General features: G+C 45.3%; 1 protein-coding gene across 1 annotated transcript in view; it reads right to left on the reverse strand.

The window, feature by feature from the left end:
* Positions 1-8,252, reverse strand: part of LOC130282595 (pulmonary surfactant-associated protein A-like) — a 160,746-nt gene extending 152,494 nt beyond the window's left edge. The window contains exon 1 of the mRNA XM_056530972.1: positions 8,125-8,252. The gene's annotated coding sequence lies outside the window, so the exon portion shown is untranslated. The remainder of the gene's footprint in view (positions 1-8,124) is intronic.
* Between the last annotated feature and the right edge of the window lie 13,938 nt (positions 8,253-22,190).

Here is a 22,190-nt window from a genome sequence, read left to right on the forward strand (position 1 = left end):
ATAATTTATTTGGAATATCCATTTTCCTTATAAGCAGAGAGCTTCAAAGTTAAAAAAATGCGAAATTTTCAATTTTTTCAACAAATTTTGGAATTTTTCACCAAGAAATGATGCAAGTATTGTCATAATTTTACCACTAACATAAACTAGAGTATGTCACGAAAAAACAATCTCGGAATCAGAATGAAAGGTAAAAGCATCCCAGAGTGATTAATGCTTAAAGTGACAGTAGTCAGATGCTCAAAAAATGTCCGGGTCCTTAAGGTATATTTAGGCTGGGTCCTTAAGGGGTTAATCATACAGGAGCAATTATGTAGTTAAAAGGGTACTCCGGTGGTCAACATGTTTTTCTGTTTTTGACTTACCCTATTTGTTTTGTTTCATTTCTATTCTTGTTGTTTAGGCAACGCTATTTCCGTTCTTTGTTGTCTTTTTATCCCCCACTTTGTTTTCCTATCTTTGCTTCTATTTCCTGTTTCTTGCTGTGCTGAAAACTACAAATCCCAGCATGCCACATGCCTTGCTGGTTTGGGGCGGCTCCTTTTTTTTTTTTTTTTTGTTCCGCCCTTACCCACCCTTCTATTTTCCCTGGTCGGACCCTTTATACACAGCACACTAATATAATCAGCCCTGGTTGGGATACACTGGCATACACACACGAAAGGGACTACAACTCCCAGCATGTGTCATTCAGGAGTCTTCAGTCTGTGGAATAACACCAGCATGCTGCCTCGGTAGTCTCCTGGAGGTTGTAGTTCACCACACCTCTATAGGGCATACACCAGTGTTTCCCAACCAGGGTGCCTTCAGGTGTTGCAAAACTACTATTACCAGCATGCCAGGACAGCCAAAAACCTTCTGGGCATGCTGGGAGTTGTAGTTTTCATACAGCTGAAGACACCCTGGTTGGGAAACAATGCACTTTGTTTGTAATATACTGAATAGGCTAGGCCTATTCAGCATGCCCAAAGACTGTCAAGGAATGCTGGGAGTTGTAGTTTTACAACAGCTGGAGGCACACTGGTTTGGAAACACCGTTGTAACATGATGTGTATGCTGAATAGGCTAGGACAGTGTTCCCCAAACAGTGTGCCTCCAGCTGTTGCAAAACTACAACTCCCAGCATGCCCAAAGTCTGTCCAGGCATGCTGGGAGTTGTAGTTTTGCAACAGCTGGAGGCACACTGGTTTGTAAACACTAGCACACACACATAACAGGGACTACAACTCCCAGCATGTGTCATTTAGGAGTTCCCCCCCCCCCCTTCATACACAGAAATCATCCCCAGTCTGTGCACTTTGTTATCCTCCCATTCAGATAACACTTATCTTCTCTGTGTTCTTTCAGTGCAGACCTGCGTCCTCAGAAGTATGTCCTCAATCTCCCCCTGCTCTGGCTTCTTTCTCTCATGCACACCTGTGTCCTCCAGGAGGGGAAGATGAAAGAACAGAGAAAAAAAAAGCCCTGACATGTTGTCCACAACCTAATCCTAACATGTGGACAACAGTAAGAGATCCAACACAGAACTACAGAACTTCCTGGCCCACAAACAGGTAAGACATAAGGCATGGCAGTCCTGTATAGTTCACTCTGAAATCATACAGGAATATTAATGAAGGTAATACTGTTTGAGAATGTCTTGCACAGTGAAGCTGTCTTGCACAGTGAAGGGTAATTGCAGAACCCCAACTATTGAGAAGCCTGAAGGTGAGGCAGTTCCACGCTGTTCACACTGCGATCATTCAGGAGCATAAAGTACATATAATGCTGGTAGAAAACCAGAGTAATGATAGTTCCCCTGCTAATGAAAGGCTTAGAGATATGGCAGTCCCATGCAGTAGAGAGGGGAATAGGAGCTGCGCTCGTGTGGGTAAAATGGTGGCCGTGCAGGAGGCTTGAGGGAGGCCTTCTGATGGCAGCAGCAGATCTATCCCCACAGCATAACAGGCTATGCTTGCGCAGCAGAACACCGGAGGTCCCCACAGCTGGCAGTGGCAGGTAATGGGGTTATGTAATACTCCAGTGACAAGCAGAGCTTCTCCTGATCAAGTGAGTTAGACGCCTCACTTACTTGTAATCTGGGCGCGGGAGACCAGTGAGCGGAGCGCTGCGCTGTGAAAGTCTGGAGCTCCTCAGGTAGGATGGCGCCCGCAGTGTAAAAAAAGTTAATAAAAGTTAATTAACCCATTCCCTATTAAGAGTTTAAATCACCTAATTTTCCCATTTTTTAAATAAAATAATGTATTAAAAATAAAAATAATCATATATGGTACTGCCACATGTGTAAATATCTGAACTATTAAAATATAAGGCTAGTTAAACCGCACGGTCAAAGATGTACGTGAAAAAAATACCAAAGTCCAAAATTGTGCATTTTTGGTCACTTCGTATACCATAAATATTAATAAAAAGTGATCAAAAATCCCATCAAATGGTACTGATAAAAACTACAGACCATGGTGCAAAAAATAAGCCCTCATAAAGCCCTGTATGCAGAAAAATAAAAAAGTTGTAGGGGTCAGAAGATGATAATTTTATACATAGTAATTTTGGTGCATGTATTGGGTATCCTTGTGACCATATGGACCTACAGAATAAAGGTAAGGTGTAATTTTTAACAAAAAGTGCACTGTGTAGAAAGTCCCCAAAAATCAAAAAATGACATTTTTTTTTATTTCATCCCACAAATACCTTTTTTGTGTTTCACTGCAGATTGTTGTAAAATAAGTGATGTCATTACAAAGTGCAATTGGTGATGCAAAAAACAAGCCCTTATATGGGTCTGTAGGTGCAAAATTGAATGCGTTATGATTTTTAGAAAGGGAGAAGGAAAAAATTAAAGTGAAAAACCGAAAATAGTTTTGAGTCCTTAAGGTGAAAATGAGTCCTTAACCACTTACGGACCAAGGGCGTACAGGTACGCACTTACGCCCTGGTACTTAACCCCTTAAGGACCCAGCCAATTTTCACTGTAGGACCAGGCAATTTTTTGAACATCTGACCACTTTCACTTAAGCATTAATTACTCTGGGATGCTTTCACCTTTCATTCTGATTCCAAGATTGTTTTTTTTGTGACATATTCTACTTTATGTTAGCGTTAAAATTTTGTCGATACTTGTATCGTTTCTTGGTGAAAAATTCCAAAATTTGATGAAAAAAATGAAAATTTTGCATTTTTTTTACTCTACTTATAAGGAAAATGAATATTCCAAATAAATGATATATTGATTCACATATACAACATGTCTACTTTATGATTGCATCATAATGTTGACATATTTTTACTTTTGGAAGACATGAGAGGGCTTCAAAGTATAGTAGCAATTTTCCAATTTTTCACAACATTTTCAGAATCGAAATTTTTCAGGGACCAGTTCTGTTTTGAAGTGGATTTGAAGGGCCTTCTTATTAGAAATACCCCCTAAATGGCCCCATTATAAAAATTGCACACCTCAAAGTATTCAAAATGACATTCAAAATGTTTGTTTACCCTTTAGGTGTTTCACAGGCATAGCAGCAAATTGATGAAGAAAATTCTAAATCTTAATTTTTTACACTGGCATGTTCTTGTAGACGCAGTTTTTGAATTTTTACAAGGGGTAAAAGGAGAGAAATCTTCCTAAAATGTGTAACCCAATTTCTCTCGAGTAAGGAAATATCTCATATGTGTATGTCAAGTGTTCGGCGGGTTCACTAGAGGGCTCAGAAGGGAATGAGTGACAGTGGGATTTTGGAGAGTGAGTTTTTGTGAAATGGTTTTTGTGGGGCATGTCGCATTTAGGAAGCCCCTATGGTGCCAGAACAGCAAATAAAAAAAAAAAACACATGGCATACTATTTTGGAAACTAAACCCCTCAAGGCACGTAACAAGGGGTCCAGTGAGCCTTAACACCCCACAGGTGTTTCACGACTTTTCAAATTTTTACAAGGGATAATAGGACAAAATGCCCCCTAAAATTTGTAACCCATCTCTTCTGAGTTTGGAAATACCCAATGTGTGGACGCCAAGTGCTCTGCTGGCACACTACAGTACTCAGAAGAGAAGGAGTCACGTTTGGCTTTTGAAAAGCGAATTTTGCTGAAATGGTTTTTGGAGGTCATGTCGCATTTACGAAGCCCCTATGGTGCCAGGACAGCAACCCCCCCCCCCCCCACATGGCATACTATTTTGGAAACTACACCCCTCAAGGAACGCAACAAGGGGTACAGTGAGCCTTAACACCTCACAGGTGTTTGATGACTTTTTGTTAAAGTCGGATCTGTAAATGAAAAAAAAAATCACAAAAATGCTGGTTTCCCCCCAAATTTTTTCATTTTTACAAGAAGTAATAAGAGAAAATGACTCCCAACATTTGTAACCCCATTTCTTCTGAGTATGGAAATACCCAATGTGTGGATGTCAAGTGCTCTGCTGGTGCTCTGCACAGCTCAGAAGAGGAGGAGTGCTATTGAGCTTTTGGAGACAGAATTAGTTTGGAAGAGAAGTCGGGGGCCATGTGCGTTTACAAAGCCCCCAGTGGTGCCAGAGCAGTAGAACCCCCCCACATGTGACCCCATTTTGGAAACCACACCCCTCACAGAATTTACTAAGGGGTGCAGTGAGTATTTACACCCCACTGGCGTTTGACAGATCTTTGGAACAGTGGGCTGTGCAAACGAAAAATTACAATTTTCATTTTCACGGACCACTGTTCCAAAAATCTGTCAGACACATGTGGGGCGTATATGCTCACTGTACCCCTTATTACATTACATGAGGGGTGTAGTTTCCAAAATGGGGTCACATGTGGGGGGGGTCCATTGTTCTGGCTCTATGGGGGCTTTGTAAAAACACGTGGCCTTCAATTCCGGACAAATTTTCTCTTCAAAATCCCAATGGCGCTCCTTCTCTTCTGAGCATTGTAGTGCGTCAGCAGAGCACTTTACATCCACATATGGGGTTACAAATTTTGGGGGGCTTTTTTCCTATTTTTTGGGTAACACCAGCATTTTAGTGAAGAAAAAAAGTTTTTTTCATTTTTCCATCACACTTTGAAGAATTTTCATTAAACACCTGTGGGGTGTTAAGGTTCACTATACCCCTTGTTACGTTCCGTGAGGGATGTAGTTTCCAAAATGGGGTCATATGTGGGTATTTCTTTTTTTTTGCTTTTATGGCAGAACCGCTATAAAATCAGCCACCCCTGTGCAAATCACCAATTTAGGTTTCAAATGTACATAGTGCGCTCTTACTCCTGAGCCTTGCTGTGCACCCGCAGAGCATTTTAGGCCCCACATATGGGGTATTTTTACAAAGCATTTGATACGGTGCCACATAAAAGGTTGGTGCATAAAATGAGAAGGATGAGGCTAGGGGAGAATGTGTGTAGGTGGGTAAGTAACTGGCTCAGTGATAGGAAACAGAGGGTGGTTATTAATGGTACTTATTCTGATTGGGTGACTGTTTCTAGTGGGGTACCACAGGGGTCCTTCTTGTGTCCTGTTCTGTTTAATTTATTTATTAATGACCTTGTAGAGGGGTTGAATAGTAAAGTAACAATCTTTGCAGATGATGCTAAACTCTGTAAAGCGGTAAACACTATAGAGCACAGTGTACTGTTACAAATGGATCTGGATAGGTTTGAAGTTTGGGCTGGGGGGGGGCAAATGAGGTTCAACACTGATAAATGTAAGGTAATGCACATGGGGAGGAAAAATACGGGCAGGGGTTATGTATTAAATGGGAGAAAACTTGGGACGACTGACATGGACAAGGACTTAGGAGTCTTAGTTAACAGTAAATTTAGCTGAAATGACCAGTATCGGGTAGCTGCTGCCAAGGCTAATAAAATCATGGGGTGCATCAATAGGGGCATAGATGCTCACGAAAAGGAAATATTTCTACCACTGTACAAATCACTAGTCAGACCACACATGGAATACTGTGTACAGTACTGGGCACCAGTGTACAAGAAAGATGTAGTGGAGCTGGAGAGGGTTCAAAGACGGGCAACCAGAGTAATACGGGGAATGGGAAGACTACAGTTCCCAGAAAGATTATCAGAATTAGGGTTATTTAGTTTAGAAAAAAGAAGGCTTAGGGGAGACCTAATAACTATGTATCAGGGGGCAGTACAGAGATCTCTCTCATGATCTATTTATACCCAGGACTGTATCTATAACAAGGGGGCATCATCTACTTTTAGAGGAAAGAAGGTTTCTACACCAGCACAGATGGGGATTCTTTACTGTAAGAGCGGTGAGACTGTGGAATTCGGCACTTGAGGAGGTGCTCATGGTGAACTCTGTAAAAGAGTTCAAAACGGGTCTGGATGCATTCTTGGAGAGTAATAACATCGCTGGTTATGTATACTAGATTTATAGGGCTAGAACATTGATCCAGGGATTTATTCTGACTCATTCTGGTCTTTTTTCAACCCCATGAATATGTTACTATGCTTATAACTAGAATGGACATCCCAAATAAATTATATATTGATCAGTGGTGTTGCGACCCGGGTGCGGGGGGTGCGGAGCTCACCGGGTGACACCAGCCTGGAAGGGTGACACCACGGCCGGCAGCACCCCCCCCGCATCTGCACACCGTCACTCAACTCAGCCGGTATTTTCAGCATCCCCAGACAGAAGAGTGCTTCTTTCATGACCTGCAGGCTGCCGCACTCCAGTTTCAGCCCCCGACACAATCCTATCCCCCAGCCCCAGGAAGCTGCCTCTTTAAGACCGGCAACACTTTCTGGGAACAGAAGTGCCGTGCGCACGTCTGCTCCCTCCCCCGACGTGTCCCTCCCTCATGTGCTCGGCGTCTTCTGAGAATTCATGGGTGATAAATTCCTCCCCAACCCCCGGACATTCCTGGACCTGGAGCCGCCCGGGTAGAGGAGAAAGTGAAGACAAGAGACTGGTGAGCTGGTGAGACTTCTCTGCAAAACTGTGTATTTAATGCAGTGTTTGGCAACCAGGGTGCCTCCAGCTGTGGCTGTCCGGGCATGCTGGGAGTTGTATTTTGCAACAGCTGGAAGCACCCTGGTTGGGAAACACTGATTTAATGTTTTAATGTAACAGGGAGAAAGGGGGTGCTGAGAGGCTCTGGGGGGTGCCAATGCCAGGAGGATGATCCTCCTTATGTATGATGGGGGTGCTACTGATGAATTATGGGGGTGCTGTACCCCCATCATCCATCAGCAGATCATCCTCCGGGATGATGGGGGTGCTACTGGCAGGAGGTTGCTCCTGCAGATGTAGCACCCCCATCCTACTGGCCGTAGCACCCTCATAATCCATTGGGAGGATCATCCTTCTGCCAGTAGCACCCTCAACATCCTGGATGATAGGGGTGCCACGGCAGGAGGATGATCCTCCTTATGTATGATGAGGGTGCATAAGGAAAGACTATAGAGAAGTTACCTGTAGTCACTGATATTATTGTGTATTTTCCTCATTATGTCCCATCAGAGCTGTAGTCACTTGTAAGTTCTGCAGCTGTGATGAGTAAAACTACAACTCCCAGCCAGGGCCGGTGCAAGGATTTCTGCCTACACAAGGGAAGCTCCATTTTTGTGCCCCCCCCCCTCCCCAAACCTGCAGTCCACCCTGCGCCCCCACCTCCCTTGCATACATGTTTCTTTAAATTATTTCCTATGTAACACCACAGCTAACACAGTGATAACTCTCTGAGTACAGATAATGTAGTAGATGTGACAGGCAGTCCTATGTAACACCACAGATAACACAGTGATAACTCTCTGAGTACAGATAATGTAGTAGATGTGGCCTGCAGTCCTATGTAACACCACAGATAACACAGTGATAACTCTCTGAGTACAGATAATGTAGTAGATGTGACAGGCAGTCCTATGTAACACCACAGATAACACAGTGATAACTCTCTGAGTACAGATAATGTTGCAGATGTGACCTGCAGTCCTATGTAACAACACCTCTGTTAAGAGGCTAACACATTTTTATACAATACACCTGTGGTCTCCAAACTATGAACCTCCTGCTGTTGCAAAACTACAACTTCCAGCATGCCTGGAGAGCCAAAGGCTTTCTGGGCATGCTGGGTGGTGTAGTCTGTAACAGCAGGAGGTACATAGTTTGGAGCCCACTGTAATACACTAACCTTCACTCCCTTCATTCAAGGACAGCTATGAAGGGGGGTCTGCAGCCGGGAGGAGAGCATCAGAGCATTCAGAGGTGATGAAGAGGAGGAGGGCACTGGAGGAATGGCACAGGCAGCCTCCATGCTTGATAGCCTTTGACCTCTCAGGCCGCTGTGCTGCTTCCGCCCCTTCCCACTCCCCTCTGACCTGATACAACAAGATGTCTGGAGGTGCAGCATAGAAGTAAGTAACTCACCTCCAGACTATATTTAACTGCAAGTGTCACTCACTGTGCAACTGCAGGGCTGGACTGCAACAGCAAAGTGTGTGACAGGTATGGGACCGACACACCGGAACCCACCTCCTCAGGGCAGCCTGAAGTGACAGTGGTGCCGCAGGGGACTCTCAGTGGGTCGCAGCAATAAAACCAGAGAGGGTGGAGTGGTGGCAGTGACCTCTGCTGTGCGGCGGCGGGGCGCACAGATGGGGGTCTTAGTATAAAAAAAAAGTCTTCATTTTTCCGCCCCCATCTGCTGCGAGTCCATGCGTCCTCAAGCGGACGCATGGTTTGCCTTATGACAGCACCGGGCCTGCTCCCAGCATAACCTCATCACTGCTTAGGTCATACTGGGAGCTGTAGTTTTTATTGGTGAAACCTTTTTTAGCACTCTCCCATTCTTTGGCAATTGGTATATTTTATTATTATACTGGAATTTTTCACACTGCTCTACATCAGTGGCGCCTGTCACAACAGGCTAAAAACTTACGGGGGGGGGGGGGTAGGTATGGGGTGACACCATTTTCTATCGCACCGAGGGACACCAACCTTAGCAACGCCACTGATATTGATTGACATATACAATATGTCTACTTTATGTTTGCATCATAAAGTTGACATGTTTTTATTTTTACTTTTGGAAGACATCAGAGGGCTTCAAAGTATAGCAGCAATTTTCCAATTTTTCACAAAATTTTCTAAATCAGAATTTTTCAGGGACCAGTTCAATTTTGAAGTGGATTTCAGGGGCCTTCATATTAGAAATACCCCACAAATGACCCCATGATAAAAACTTCACCCCTCAAAGTATTCAAAATGACATTCAGCAAGTGTGTTAACCCTTTAGTTGTTTCACAGGAATAGCAGCAAAGTGAAGGAGAAAATTCAAAATCTTTACAAGGGGTAAAAGGATAAAAATCTTTCTAAAATTTGTAACCAAATTTCTCTCGAGTAAGGAAATACCTCATATGTGTATGTGAAGTGTTCTGTGGGTGCACTTGAGGGCTCTGAAGGGAAGGAGCGACAATGGGATTTTGGAGAGTGAGTTTTTCTGAAATGGTTTTTGGGGGGCATGTCACATTTAGGAAGCCCCTATGGTGCCAGAACAGCAAGAAAACCCCCACATGACATACTATTTTGGAAACTACACCCCTCAAGGAACGTAACAAGGGGTACAGTGAACCTTAACACCCCACAGGTGTTTGAAGACTTTTCGTTAAAGTTAGACGTGTAAATGAATTTTTTTTCACTAAAATGCATTTTCCCCCCAAATTTTACATTTTTATAAAGAGTAATAGGAGAAAATGTCCCCAAAATTTGTAACCCCATCCCTTCTGAGTATGGAAATACCCCATGTGTGGACGTCAAGTGCACTGCGAGCGCACTACAATGCTCAGAAGAGAAGGAGTCACATTTGGCTTTTGGAAAGCAAATTTTGCTGAAATGGTTTTTGGGGGCATGTCACATTTAGGAAGCCCTATGGTGCCAGAACAGCAAAAAAAAAAAAAAAACACATGGCATACTATTTTGGAAACTATACCCCTCAACGAACGTAACAATATATAGGATATATATGGAAAAACACAGAGATCGCACCTTGATGATGCCATTACCTTTGCTAAAAAGAGCATTAGATAGGCAGAGGTATTAGGAAATTAAATGCCTGCTCACCTTGTTAAGTTGTGCTAGCGAGCAGGCACAACTCTGGACAGCGCTTTGGGGGGAGTGCGGCGGGAATCCCGATGCCGCTGGAGGTCTCCTCTGCTACTGGATCTTCTCCGCTGGCCGTGGATGTTCTGCAGGAGCAGGTTACTGCTGGCACCGTTAGCTGGAAAAGCGGTGCTGCGGGAGGAGGTGCTTTAGTCCTCCGATGTTAATCGCAGGATGCGGGCAGAGGTATCCAGATGCGGGGCAGATGTCGGGAGATCCCTGCGCGAGGTCTGAGGAAGAAAGGGATACCTTTCGAAACGTGTAGTCCGTACAAGATTGCTATCCCCCCCCCCCCCCCGTTTTTTGTTTTCTGTTACCTTTATCATAGCTAATAAATACCTATTGGATTTTAATACTGCAGTCTGCAGTTCTATTTCACCAGCACCAGTGAAGCGCTCCAGCACTGTCGGCATTTTTGGGGAAGCCTCCTGCCAGAGACACCCCGCACTCCTTCCAATGAACGTAACAAGGGGTACAGTGAGCCTTAACACCCCACAGGTGTTTGACAACTTTTAGTTAAAGTTGGATATGTAAATTATAATTTTTTTTACACTAAAATGCTGGTTTTTCCCCAAATTTTACATTTCTACAAGGGGTAATAGGAGAAAATGCCCCCCCAAAATTTGTAACCCCATTTCTTGGAAATACCTCATGTGTGGACGTCAAGTGCTCTGCTGGCGAACTACAATGCTTAGAAGAGAAGGAGATTATGGAGAGAGAATTTGGTTGGAATAGAAGTTGGGGGCCTTGTGCATTTACAAAGCCCCCCGTGGTGCCAGAACAGTGGACCCCCCCCCCCACATGTGACCCCATTTTGGAAACTACACCACTCAAGGAATTTATTAATGGGTGAGGGGAATATTTACACCCCACTGGCGTTTTGACAGATCTTTGGAACAGTGGGCTGTCCAAATGAAAAATTACATTTTTCTCAGGACGGTCTCAGGACCCCCCTGGGCATATGCACAGGATGCCTGCTGATAGATATCAGCAGTCATCCCAATCCAGTCCCCAACCGGCTAGTGGCGGGGTCCAGAATTCCCATGGGCGTATCCATACACCCTACGTCCTTAAAGACTCTGGATGCAGGGCGTGTGCATATGTCCTGCGTCCTGAAGAGGTTAAGGAGCTCGCAAATCGAGAGGAGACCGGACCGGGATGCCCCGGGCAAAACCCTGCGGGGGGGGGGGGGGGGTTCCTGAGACCCCTCCCTGTCGCTAAATTGACCAATTCGGCAAATTGACTGGCGATCTGTGGTGATTCTGGGTCATACGGGTCTCTGGTGACCAGTTGGCCCAGAAAATAAGGAAAATCGGGGCTATACAAGACACCCACAATCCCCCTGAAGGGATAGGAGTGAGGTGCCACCCCTCCTAACCCTGCTATTGGTCAGTCAGAAGCGACCAACCAATAGCAAATGGAGGATGGGGGGAGGGGGTTAAAGTTCGGTTCTACCGCTCTGCCCAGCCGCTGTAGTCCGGGCAGAACGGGGGAACTGTAATGTGACTGGCGGTCACTAACCGCCGGCGATCAGTGGCAGCGGATGGTGATGAGGTGTGGCTCCCTGGTGCAGACTACGGAAGCCGGTGAGTTGTTGCCTAGCAACATCTGGAGGGCTACAGTTTGGAGACCACTATACAGTGGTCTCTAAACTGTAGCCTTCCAGATGTTGCAAAACTACAACTCCCACCATGAATTGGTAGTTTTGCCACAGCTGGAGGGCCACAGTTTAGAGATCACTGCAGTGCTCTCTAAACTGTGGCCTTCTAGATCTTGTAAAACTACAACTCCCAGCATGCCCACACAGCAGTTTGCTGTCTGGGCATGCTGGGATTTGAAGTTTTGCAACATCTGGAGGGCCACAAATTGGAGATCACTGTAGGGGGGTTTCTAAACCGTGGAGTCGGAGTTGCGTGCCTCCAGTTGTTGCATAACTACATCATCCAGCGTGCCCTTCGGCAATCAGTACTTGCTGGGAGTTGTAGTTTTGCAAAAGCTGGAGGCACACTGGTTGGAAAATGCTGAGTTAGGTAACATAACCTAACTCAAGGTTTTCCAACCAGTGTGCTTTCAGCTGTTACAAAAGTATACCTTCCAGCATGCACAGTCTGTCAACGCATGCTGGGAGTTGTAGTTTTGCAACAGCTGGAGGTTAAAAATGTTACACTTACATGCTAATCTACAGACCCCCTAATATCACTGCAGGGATAGAAGGTTGGCTGCATAAACAAATAGAGAGGGACGCCCGGGCAGGTACAGTGGTAATAATAGGAGATTTTAACTATCCAGATATAGATTGGGGTCCGGGGTTGGCTAAAACTACAAAGGGGCGACAATTCCTAAATTTATTGCAGGATAATTTTATGTGCCAGAGCTGGTTGGTAATGTTACTGTGCGGGAAAACCTTGGTAATAGCGACCACAATATAGTTACTTTTGACTTAAAATGTAGAAAACAAAGACAGACGGGGAAGGCAAAAACTTATAACTTTAAAAAGGCAAACTTCCCTGGGCTGAGAGCTGCACTACAGGACATAGACTGGGGGGGGAAGAGTTCTCAAATACTGATACAGAAGGTAAATGGGACATCTTTAAATCAACTCTAAATAACTATGCAGCTAAATATAAACCAAAGGGGAACAAATATAAACGATTAAAACTAAATCCTACATGGCTGACAAATGATGTTAAAAGAGAAATAAACAACAAAAAAATTGCTTTAAAAAAATTGAAATTGGAGGGGTCAGCTATAACATTTAAATAAATTTTGATAAAATCTGTAAAATGTAATAAAAACAGCAAAAATTCAAAATTAGAGGCAGGTGACCAAAGAAAGCAAAACTAACCCTAAATATTTTTTTGATATATAAATGCAAAAAAAAACAAGGACAGAGCATGTAGGACCCCTTAATAATGTTAATGGGGAGGTTGTCACAGGCGATATAGAGAAAGCAGAGCTACTGAATGGGTTCTTTAGTTCTGTATATACTAAGGAAGAAAGAGCTGACATTGGACAGGTCAGTGCTGGTAACACATCATGTAATGTACTGAACTGGCTTAAAGTAGAAATGGTACAAGGTAAGTTAAGTAATATAAATGTAAGCAAATCTCCAGATGAATTGCAACCAAGAGTTCTTAGAGAACTAAGTTCAGTAATATCTGTACCCCTGTTCATGATATTTAGAAATTCAAAGACAAATAATACTAGTGTATCGGTGCACATAAAAGGAACACATATATGGGAATACACTTACTTAGTAAAGTTGATTTTAATGGTTTCTACATGAGGTAGACAAATTCTGATATAATACTGACGCTGGTTCCGTTCACTGGGCAAAAAAATAAATATATAGAGGAAACAAAAATAGAGAAATGAAAGAACACTGTTTTGTAGGTAATCCTGTGACAGTGTATCAATTGTTACAGACTTGTATTGCATGTACAGAGAGACTAACTTAGGTGCCTCTGTTAGGAGTTTATCTAAGATGATGGTAGGTGCTGACTCCCCAACGCACTGGACGGCGCTTACAATACAGTCCTGGCTCCGTCACTGTGTGTATATATAGAATAGACCAATAGTTACATGTATAGTATTGTTTTAGTTATCCAAATAAGTCGTTCTTACACTCTAATATGCACGTGTGTAGAGGCGGCAGGCTACGTGGCTGCGGTAGCACTATGTAATAATAGCCGTGGATGTCAGAGGTACCTGTAATTTGGCCACTGATCTTCACGCTATGATCCACGGAATGGTGTTCCTCCTGGGATATGGTGTGGGCAATAGCCGGGTTCCTCCAGAAGCTCCCAGGAAGATGGTGAGGAAGCAGGTCCGGATATATAGTGGGTGTATGCACTCGGAGATCTGCTCCGGCCGTGAGCGTCTCACCGGTGCAACCGCACTATGGAAGTTCGCACAGGGATCTGATTACTGAACATGACGTCACGATTACAGCTACAGCAAGGCGCAGGGGCCAAGATTAATCTAACGCGTTTCGGTCAGTACGCTGACCTTCGTCAGAGATGAAGAATCGCTGGTGGCTCCTGGTATTTATTCGAACTAGCAATTGTTTATCCGAAATAGTCCTGGTGCTTCTGATCGCGTCCCCGACAAGCCATATTATCCAGGTTTCAAGTTTCTGGTAGGACATATTGCATGTAGTCTTTTTAAGTCCACCTATGTCCCAGGTCTTAATTCTGGGATTTACACTTTCATATATGCAGTACTTCAGAGCCTTTGCCATAAAAAAAACGCACCAAAAACTAAAACTAAACTAAACTAAAAATCTAAACACAATGTCTCCATATGGTTTAAATGCTGATTTTAAATTATTTGCCTTTTTGTGATACTTTTCTATGAGGTGTATAGTCATAAGAATCCTAACGATAGTTCAGTTGGCTACTAGATCATCACTTTTAATATATAGGATAATCACATTTCCCCTTTTGCCCCCTTTTTCAGGAATTTTTTGATCAGGTGCATGTTCACACAATGCATTTTGCACCTGCGTTTTTGATGCGTTTTTTTTATGGCAAAGGCTCTGAAGTACTGCATATATGAAAGTGTAAATACCAGAATTAAGACCTGGGACAAATGTGACTACTCCTCTTCTGAGACCTGTAGTGCACCAGCAGAGCACTTTTCACCCCCAAATGGGGTGTTTTCTGAATCGGGAGGAATTGGGCTTCAAATTTTGGGGGGTATTTTCTGCTATTACCCTTTTTAAAAAAGTAAAATTTTTGGGAGAACAAGCATTTTAGGTAAAACATTTTTTTTTTTTTTACATTTGCAAGAGTCATGAAACACCTGTGGGGTATTAAGGCACACTTTATTCCATGTTACATTTCCCGAGGGGTCTAGTTTCCAAAATGGTATGCCATTGTATGCCAAAATGGTATGCCATGGTATGTTTTTTTTTTTTTTTTTGCTGTTTTGACTCCCTAGGGGCTTCCTAAAGGTGACATGCCCCCCAAAAACCATTTCAGAAAAATGTTCTCTCCAAAATCACTGTCACGATTCGGCTGGCTGGAGGTGGATCCTCTGTGCCAGAGAGGGATTGGCGTGGACCGTGTTGGTGGACCGGTTCTAAGTTGCTACTGGTATTCACCAGAGCCCGCCGCAAAGCGGGATGGTCTTGCAGCGGCGGTAGCAACCAGGTCGTATCCACCAGCAACGGCTCAACCTCTCTGACTGCTGAAGATAGGCACGTAACAAGGGAGTAGACAAGAGCAAGGTCGGACGTAGCAGAAGGTCAGGGCAGGCAGCAAGGATCGTAGTCAGGGGCAACGGCAGGAGGTCTGGAACACAGGCTAGGAACATGATCAAGGAAACGCTTTCACTGGCACAATGGCAACAAGATCAGGCCAGGGAGTGCAGGGGAAGTGAGGTATAAGTAGGGAGTGCACAGGTGAACACACTGATTAAGCCTGCTGCGCCAATCAGTGGCGCAGTGGCCCTTTAAATTGCAGAGACCCGGCGTGCGCGCGCCCTAAGGAGCAAGGCCGCGCGCGCCGGGACAAGACAGACGGGGAACGAGTCAGGTACGGGAGCCGGGATGCGCATCGCGAGCGGGCGCCTCCCGCATCGCGAATCGCATCCCGGCTGAGAGTGATATTGCAGCGCACCCGGTCAGCAGGTCTGACCGGGGCGCTGCGAATGAGAGGATGCTGCGAGCGCTTCGGGGAGGAGCGGGGACCCGGAGCGCTCGGCGTAACAGTACCCCCCCCTTGGGTCTCCCCCTCTTCTTGGAGCCTGAGAACCTGAGGATAAGACTTTTGTCCAGGATGTTGTCCTCAGGTTCCCAGGATCTCTCTTCTGGGCCACAGCCTTCCCAATCCACCCAAAAAAATTTTTTTCCTCTGACAGTCTTGGAGGCCAGAATCTCCTTCACGGAGAAGACGTCAGTAGGACCGGAAACAGGAGTGGGAGAAACAAGTTTGGGAGAGAAGCGGTTAATGATGAGTGGTTTAAGGAGAGAGACATGGAAGGCATTGGGAATACGAAGAGAAGGAGGAAGAAGGAGTTTGTAAGAGACAGGGTTAATCTGGCACAAAACTTTGAAAGGGCCAAGATAGCGTGGTCCCAGTTTGTAACTGGGGACACGAAAGCGGACATATTTAGCTGAGAGCCATACCTTGTCTCCGGGAGCAAAAATGGGGGGAGTTCTTCTTTTCTTATCGGCAAATCTTTTCATCCGGGATGAAGCCTGTAAAAGAGAATTTTGGGTCTCTTTCCGTATGGTGGAAAGATCACAAGTCACTTCATCCACAGCGGGCAAACCAGAAGGCAAGGGAGTAGGGAGGGGGGGAAGAGGGTGACGGCCGTACACCACGAAAAATGGGGACTTAGCAGAAGATTCGGAGACTCTGAAGTTGTATGAGAATTCGGCCCATGGTAGAAGATCTGCCCAGTCATCCTGGCGGGAGGAAACAAAATGCCGTAAATAGTCACCCAGGACCTGATTAATTCTTTCTACTTGCCCATTGGATTGGGGATGATAAGAAGAAGAGAAGTTTAATTTGATCTTGAGCTGTTTACAGAGGGCCCTCCAGAATTTAGACACGAATTGGACGCCTCTATCCGAGACGATATGTGTGGGCAAACCGTGAAGGCGAAAAATGTGTACAAAAAATTGCTTTGCCAACTGAGGCGCTGAAGGAAGACCAGGAAGAGGAATAAAATGTGCCATCTTGGAAAATCGATCAACGACCACCCAAACAACTGTGTTGCCACGGGATGAGGGCAAGTCCGTAATAAAGTCCATACGAATCTGTGACCAAGGCTGTTCAGGGACAGGCAGAGGATGAAGGAGACCAGCAGGCTTCTGGCGAGGAGTCTTATCCCGGGCACAGACAGTACAGGCCCGCACAAAATCAACAACATCAGTCTCCAGAGTCGGCCACCAATAAAAACGAGAGATGAGTTGCAAGGATTTTTTGATGCCCGCATGGCCTGCGAGGTGGGAGGAGTGTCCCCATTTGAGAATCCCGAGACGCTGGCGTGGAGAAACGAAGGTCTTCCCTGGAGGAGTTTGCCTGATGGAGGCTGGAGAAGTGGAGATCAGACAGTCAGGAGGAATGATGTGTTGCGGAGAGACCTCTACTTCAGAGGCATCAGAAGAACGAGAGAGGGCATCGGCCCTAATGTTCTTGTCAGCAGGGCGAAAATGGATTTCAAAGTTAAAACGGGCAAAGAACAACGACCACCTAGCCTGGCGAGGGTTCAGTTGTTGGGCAGACTGGAGATAGGAGAGATTCTTGTGATCAGTGTATATGATAACTGGAAATTTTGATCCCTCCAGCAGGTGCCTCCATTCCTCAAGCGCCAATTTAATGGCCAGTAGTTCTCGATCACCGATGGAGTAGTTTCTCTCCGCCGGAGAGAAGGTCCTAGAAAAAAAAACACAAGTAACAGCATGCCCGGAAGAATTTTTTTGTAGAAGGACAGCTCCAGCTCCCACTGAGGAGGCATCTACCTCCAATAGGAAGGGTTTAGATGGGTCAGGTCTGGAGAGCACGGGAGCAGAAGAAAAGGCAGACTTGAGATGTTTAAATGCGTCTTCCGCTTGGGGAGACCAGGACTTGGGATTGGCATTTTTCTTGGTTAAAGCCACGATAGGAGCCACAATAGTGGAAAAGTGTGGAATAAATTGTCTGTAATAATTGGCGAACCCCAAAAAACGTTGGATAGCACGGAGTCCTGAGGGGCGTGGCCAATCTAAGACGGCAGAAAGTTTATCTGGGTCCATTTGTAGTCCCTGGCCAGAGACCAAGTATCCTAGGAAAGGAAGAGATTGACATTCGAAGAGACATTTCTCCATTTTGGCATAAAGTTGATTGTCCCGAAGTCTCTGAAGAACCATGCGGACATGCTGGCGGTGTTCTTCTAAGTTGGCAGAAAAAATCAGAATATCGTTCAGATAAACCACAACACAGGAATATAGGAGATCACGAAAAATTTCATTAACAAACAGTGGCGTTGCGACCCGGGTGCGGGGGGTGCGGCCCGCACCGGGTGACACCAACCTAATGGGGTGACACCAAGACGCTCCGTAGCCGCACCCCCCAAGCTACACAGACACCACCTCCCCCATCTGTGCCCGACCGGCCTCCCATCCGTCAGCACAACCCCCCCCCCCGCGCTGTGTGTGCCCGTCCATCAGCAACCCCTCTCTTTCTCCTGCACTGTGCGCCCGTCCATCATCACACCCCCCTCACCTTCACCAGCATTGTGCCCGGCCTCCGCTCCCACATCTGCGCCGGCCTGACTTCACACTGTATGGCCGCGCAGGAGGACGTCAGTTACGTCACTCGCACGGCGCCCGGTGAGAGGGAGCGCTGCGCTGGATGGGTGAGTGTGTGTGTCTGTCTCTATCTATGTTTGTGTGTGTGAGACTCTGTGTGTGTGTGACTCTGTGTGTGTATGAGACTCTGTGTGTGTGTGACTGTGTGACTCTGTGTGTGTGTGTGACTGTGTGCATGTGTGTGTGACTGTGTGTGTGTGTGTGTGTCTGTGAGTGTGTGTCTCTCTGACTGTGTGTGTGTTTTTGTGTGTGTGTCTCTCTGTGTTGTATGTGTTTTGTGTGTGTGTGTGTGGGGAGGGGGGGGGGGGGTGGTATAACCAGCAATCTATTGTGGGGAGACTTTGACCCATTGTGGGGAACCTGCAAGGGAACCTGCGGCCTAATGTGGGGAAACTACTACCAAGTGTGGGGAGTCTATGCTACCTTATGTGGGGAGTCTATGCTACCTTATGTGGGGAGTCTATGCTACCTTATGTGGGGAATCTGTGCTACCTAATGTGGGGAAATTGCTACCTAATGTGGGGTAACTGGTACCTACCTAATGTGGGGGAACTGGTACCAAATGTGGGGAATCTATGCTGCCTAATGTGGGGAATAGATGCTACCTAATGTGGGGAAACTGCGACCTACCTAATGTGGGGAATCTATGCTGCTTAATGTGGGGAATAGATGCTACCTAATGTGGGGAAACTGCGACCTACCTAATGTGGGGGAACTGCTGCCTACCTAATGCTCCCCCCCTGGCAGTAGCACCCTCATCATCCACCAGCAACACCCCCCCCCCCAGCAGCACCTCCATCAGCAGATCCTGATGGTGGATGATGGCGGTGCTCCTGCCAGGAGGATGATCCTGCCGATGGATGATGGGGATGATACTGCCAGGGGGGATGGCCAGTAACACCCTCATCATCCTCCAGCAACACCCCCCGAGTAGTAGCACCCCCATCATCCACTAGCAACACCACCAATACCCCCCTCCCGTCGTAATAGCATCAGCTAACGGATGTTGAGGGGTGTTACTGCGGTTGTGGTATTATATTCAGAGGGTGCACTGTATGGCAACGTTATATTCAGAGGGCGCAGTTTGTGGTAGTATTATATTCAGAGGGCGCAGTTTGTGGTAGTATTATATTCAGAGGGCGCAGTTTGTGGTAGTATTATTAGAGATGAGCGAACTTACAGTAAATTCGGCTCGGCAGTTGATGACTTTTCCTGCGTAAATTAGTTCAGCCTTCAGGTGCTCCGGTGGGCTGGAAAAGGTGGATACATTCCTAGGAAAGAGTCTCCTAGGACTGTATCCACCTTTTCCAGCCCACGGGAGCACCTGAAAGCTGAACTAATTTATGCAGGAAAAGTTATCAACTGCCGAGCAGAGAAGTTTGTGACGAGTTGAATTTACTGTAGTTTGCTCATCTCTAATTATTATATTCAGAAGGCGCAGTGGGTGGTAGTATTATATTCAGAGGGTACAGTATGTGGCGGTATTATATTCAGGGGTACAGTATGTGGCAAATTTATATTCAGGGGTACAGTATGTGACAGATTTATATTCAGGGGTACAGTATGTGACAGATTTATATTCAGAGGTACAGTATGTGGCAGATTTATATTCAGAGGGTACAGTATGTGGCAGATTTATATTCAGAGGGTACAGTATGTGGCAGATTTATATTCAGAGGGCGCAGTTTGTGGTAGAATTATATTCAGTGGGTACAGTGTGTGGCGGTATTATATTCAGGGGTACAGTATGTGGCAGATTTATATTCAGAGGGTACAGTATGTGTTGGTATTATATTCATAATGTACAGTGTGTGGTAGTATTATATTCAGAGGGTACAGTGTATGGAAGGTTTATAATCAAAGAGTGTAGTGTATAGTAGTATTATATTTAGAAGATACAGTGTCTCTCAGGTTTATAATAATAATTGTTTTCATATAGAGGATGAGAATGCGCTGACATAGTGAGGAGACGTCTGGGCATCACATTCTGCAGAGAGAAGTTTTAGCTGGAACAAGTCCTGGCGGTATGTACCATCTGAATTAGATAAGGGAAGACTATAGAGAAGACGTCACCTGTAATCACTGATATCATTGTGTATTCTCCTCACTATAGAAAAGACGTCACCTGTAGTCACTGATATCATTGTGTATTCTCCTCACTATAGAGAAGACGTCACCTGTAGTCACTGATATCATTGTGTATTCTCCTCACTATAGAGAAGATGTCACCTGTAGTCACTGATACCATTGTACATTCTCCTCTCTACATCAGAGCTGTAGTCACTTGTCAGTTCTACAGTTAGGTCAGTGAAACTACAACTCCCGGCATAACCTCACCACTGCTCAAAGGGGTACTCTACTGGAAAACATTTTTTTTAATCAGCTGGTGCTACAAAGTTAAACAGATTTGTAAATTACTTCTATTTAAAAATCTTAATCCTTCCAGTACTTATTAGCTGCTGTATAAGCGATTCACAGTAAGTTATTTTCCTTTTTAATTTATTTTCTGTCTGACCACAGTGCTCTGTGCTGACACCTCTGTCCATGTCAAGAACTGTCCATAGTAGGAGCAAATCCCCATAGCAAACCTATCCTGCTCTGGACAGTTCCTGACATGGACAGAGGTGTCAGCACTGTGGTCAGACTGGAAAGAACTACACAACTTCCTGTGGAGCATACACCAGCTTATTAGTACTGTAAGTATTAAGATTTTAAATAGAAGTAATTTAAAAATCTGTTTAACTTTCTGGCACCAGTTGATATAAAAGTAAATGTTTTCCAGTGGAGTACCCCTTTAAGTAATTCTGGGAGCTGTATATTTCAATGGTGAAAACTTCTTTAACACTTTCCCATTCCGTGGCAACTGGTATATCTGATTATTATACTGGAATTTCTCACAATGCGCTACAACAGTGGTGTCTGTCACAACAGGCTAAAAACTTACTGAGGGGGGGGGGGTAGGTATGGGGGTGACACCATTTTCTACCGCACCGGGTGACACCAACCCTAGCAACGCCACTGTTAACAAAGTCTTGGAAGACGGCAGGGGCGTTGCACAGGCCAAAGGGCATGACCAGATACTCAAAGTGTCCATCTCTGGTGTTAAATGCAGTCTTCCATTCGTCCCCCTCCCTGATGCGGATGAGATTATAAGCACCTCTTAAGTCCAGTTTGGTAAAGATGTGGGCACCTTGTAAGCCATCAAAGAGTTCCGAGATAAGAGGTAAGGGGTAGCGTTTTTTTACCGTGATTTTATTAAGTCCGCGGTAATCAATGCAAGGGCGTAGGGAGCCATCTTTTTTGGACACAAAAAAAAATCCAGCTCCGGCAGGAGAGGAGGACTTGCGGATAAACCCCTTTTTTAAATTCTCCTGGATGTACTCCGACATGGCAAGAGTCTCTGGAGCAGACAGAGGATAGATTCTGCCCCGGGGTGGAGTAGTACCCGGGAGGAGGTCAATAGGACAGTCATAAGGCCTGTGAGGAGGTAAAGTCTCAGCTTGCTTTTTGCAAAAAACGTCAGCATAGTCCATATAAGCCTTAGGAAGACCGGATACAGGGGGAACCACAGGGTCACGACAGGGAGTACTGGGAACCGGTTTAAGACAGTCCTTGTGACAAGAAGTACCCCAGTTCTTGATTTCTCCTGTGGACCAATCAAGGGTTGGGGAATGGCGTTGAAGCCACGGTAATCCAAGAAGAATTTCAGAAGTGCAGTTGGAGAGGACCAAAAACTAAATTTTTTCGTGATGAGGTCCGATGCACATTAGGAGAGGTTCCGTGCGGTAACTCACGGTACA

The sequence above is a fragment of the Hyla sarda genome, chromosome 7 (genome assembly GCF_029499605.1).
Source record: "Hyla sarda isolate aHylSar1 chromosome 7, aHylSar1.hap1, whole genome shotgun sequence".
NCBI classification, from domain to species: domain Eukaryota; kingdom Metazoa; phylum Chordata; class Amphibia; order Anura; family Hylidae; genus Hyla; species Hyla sarda.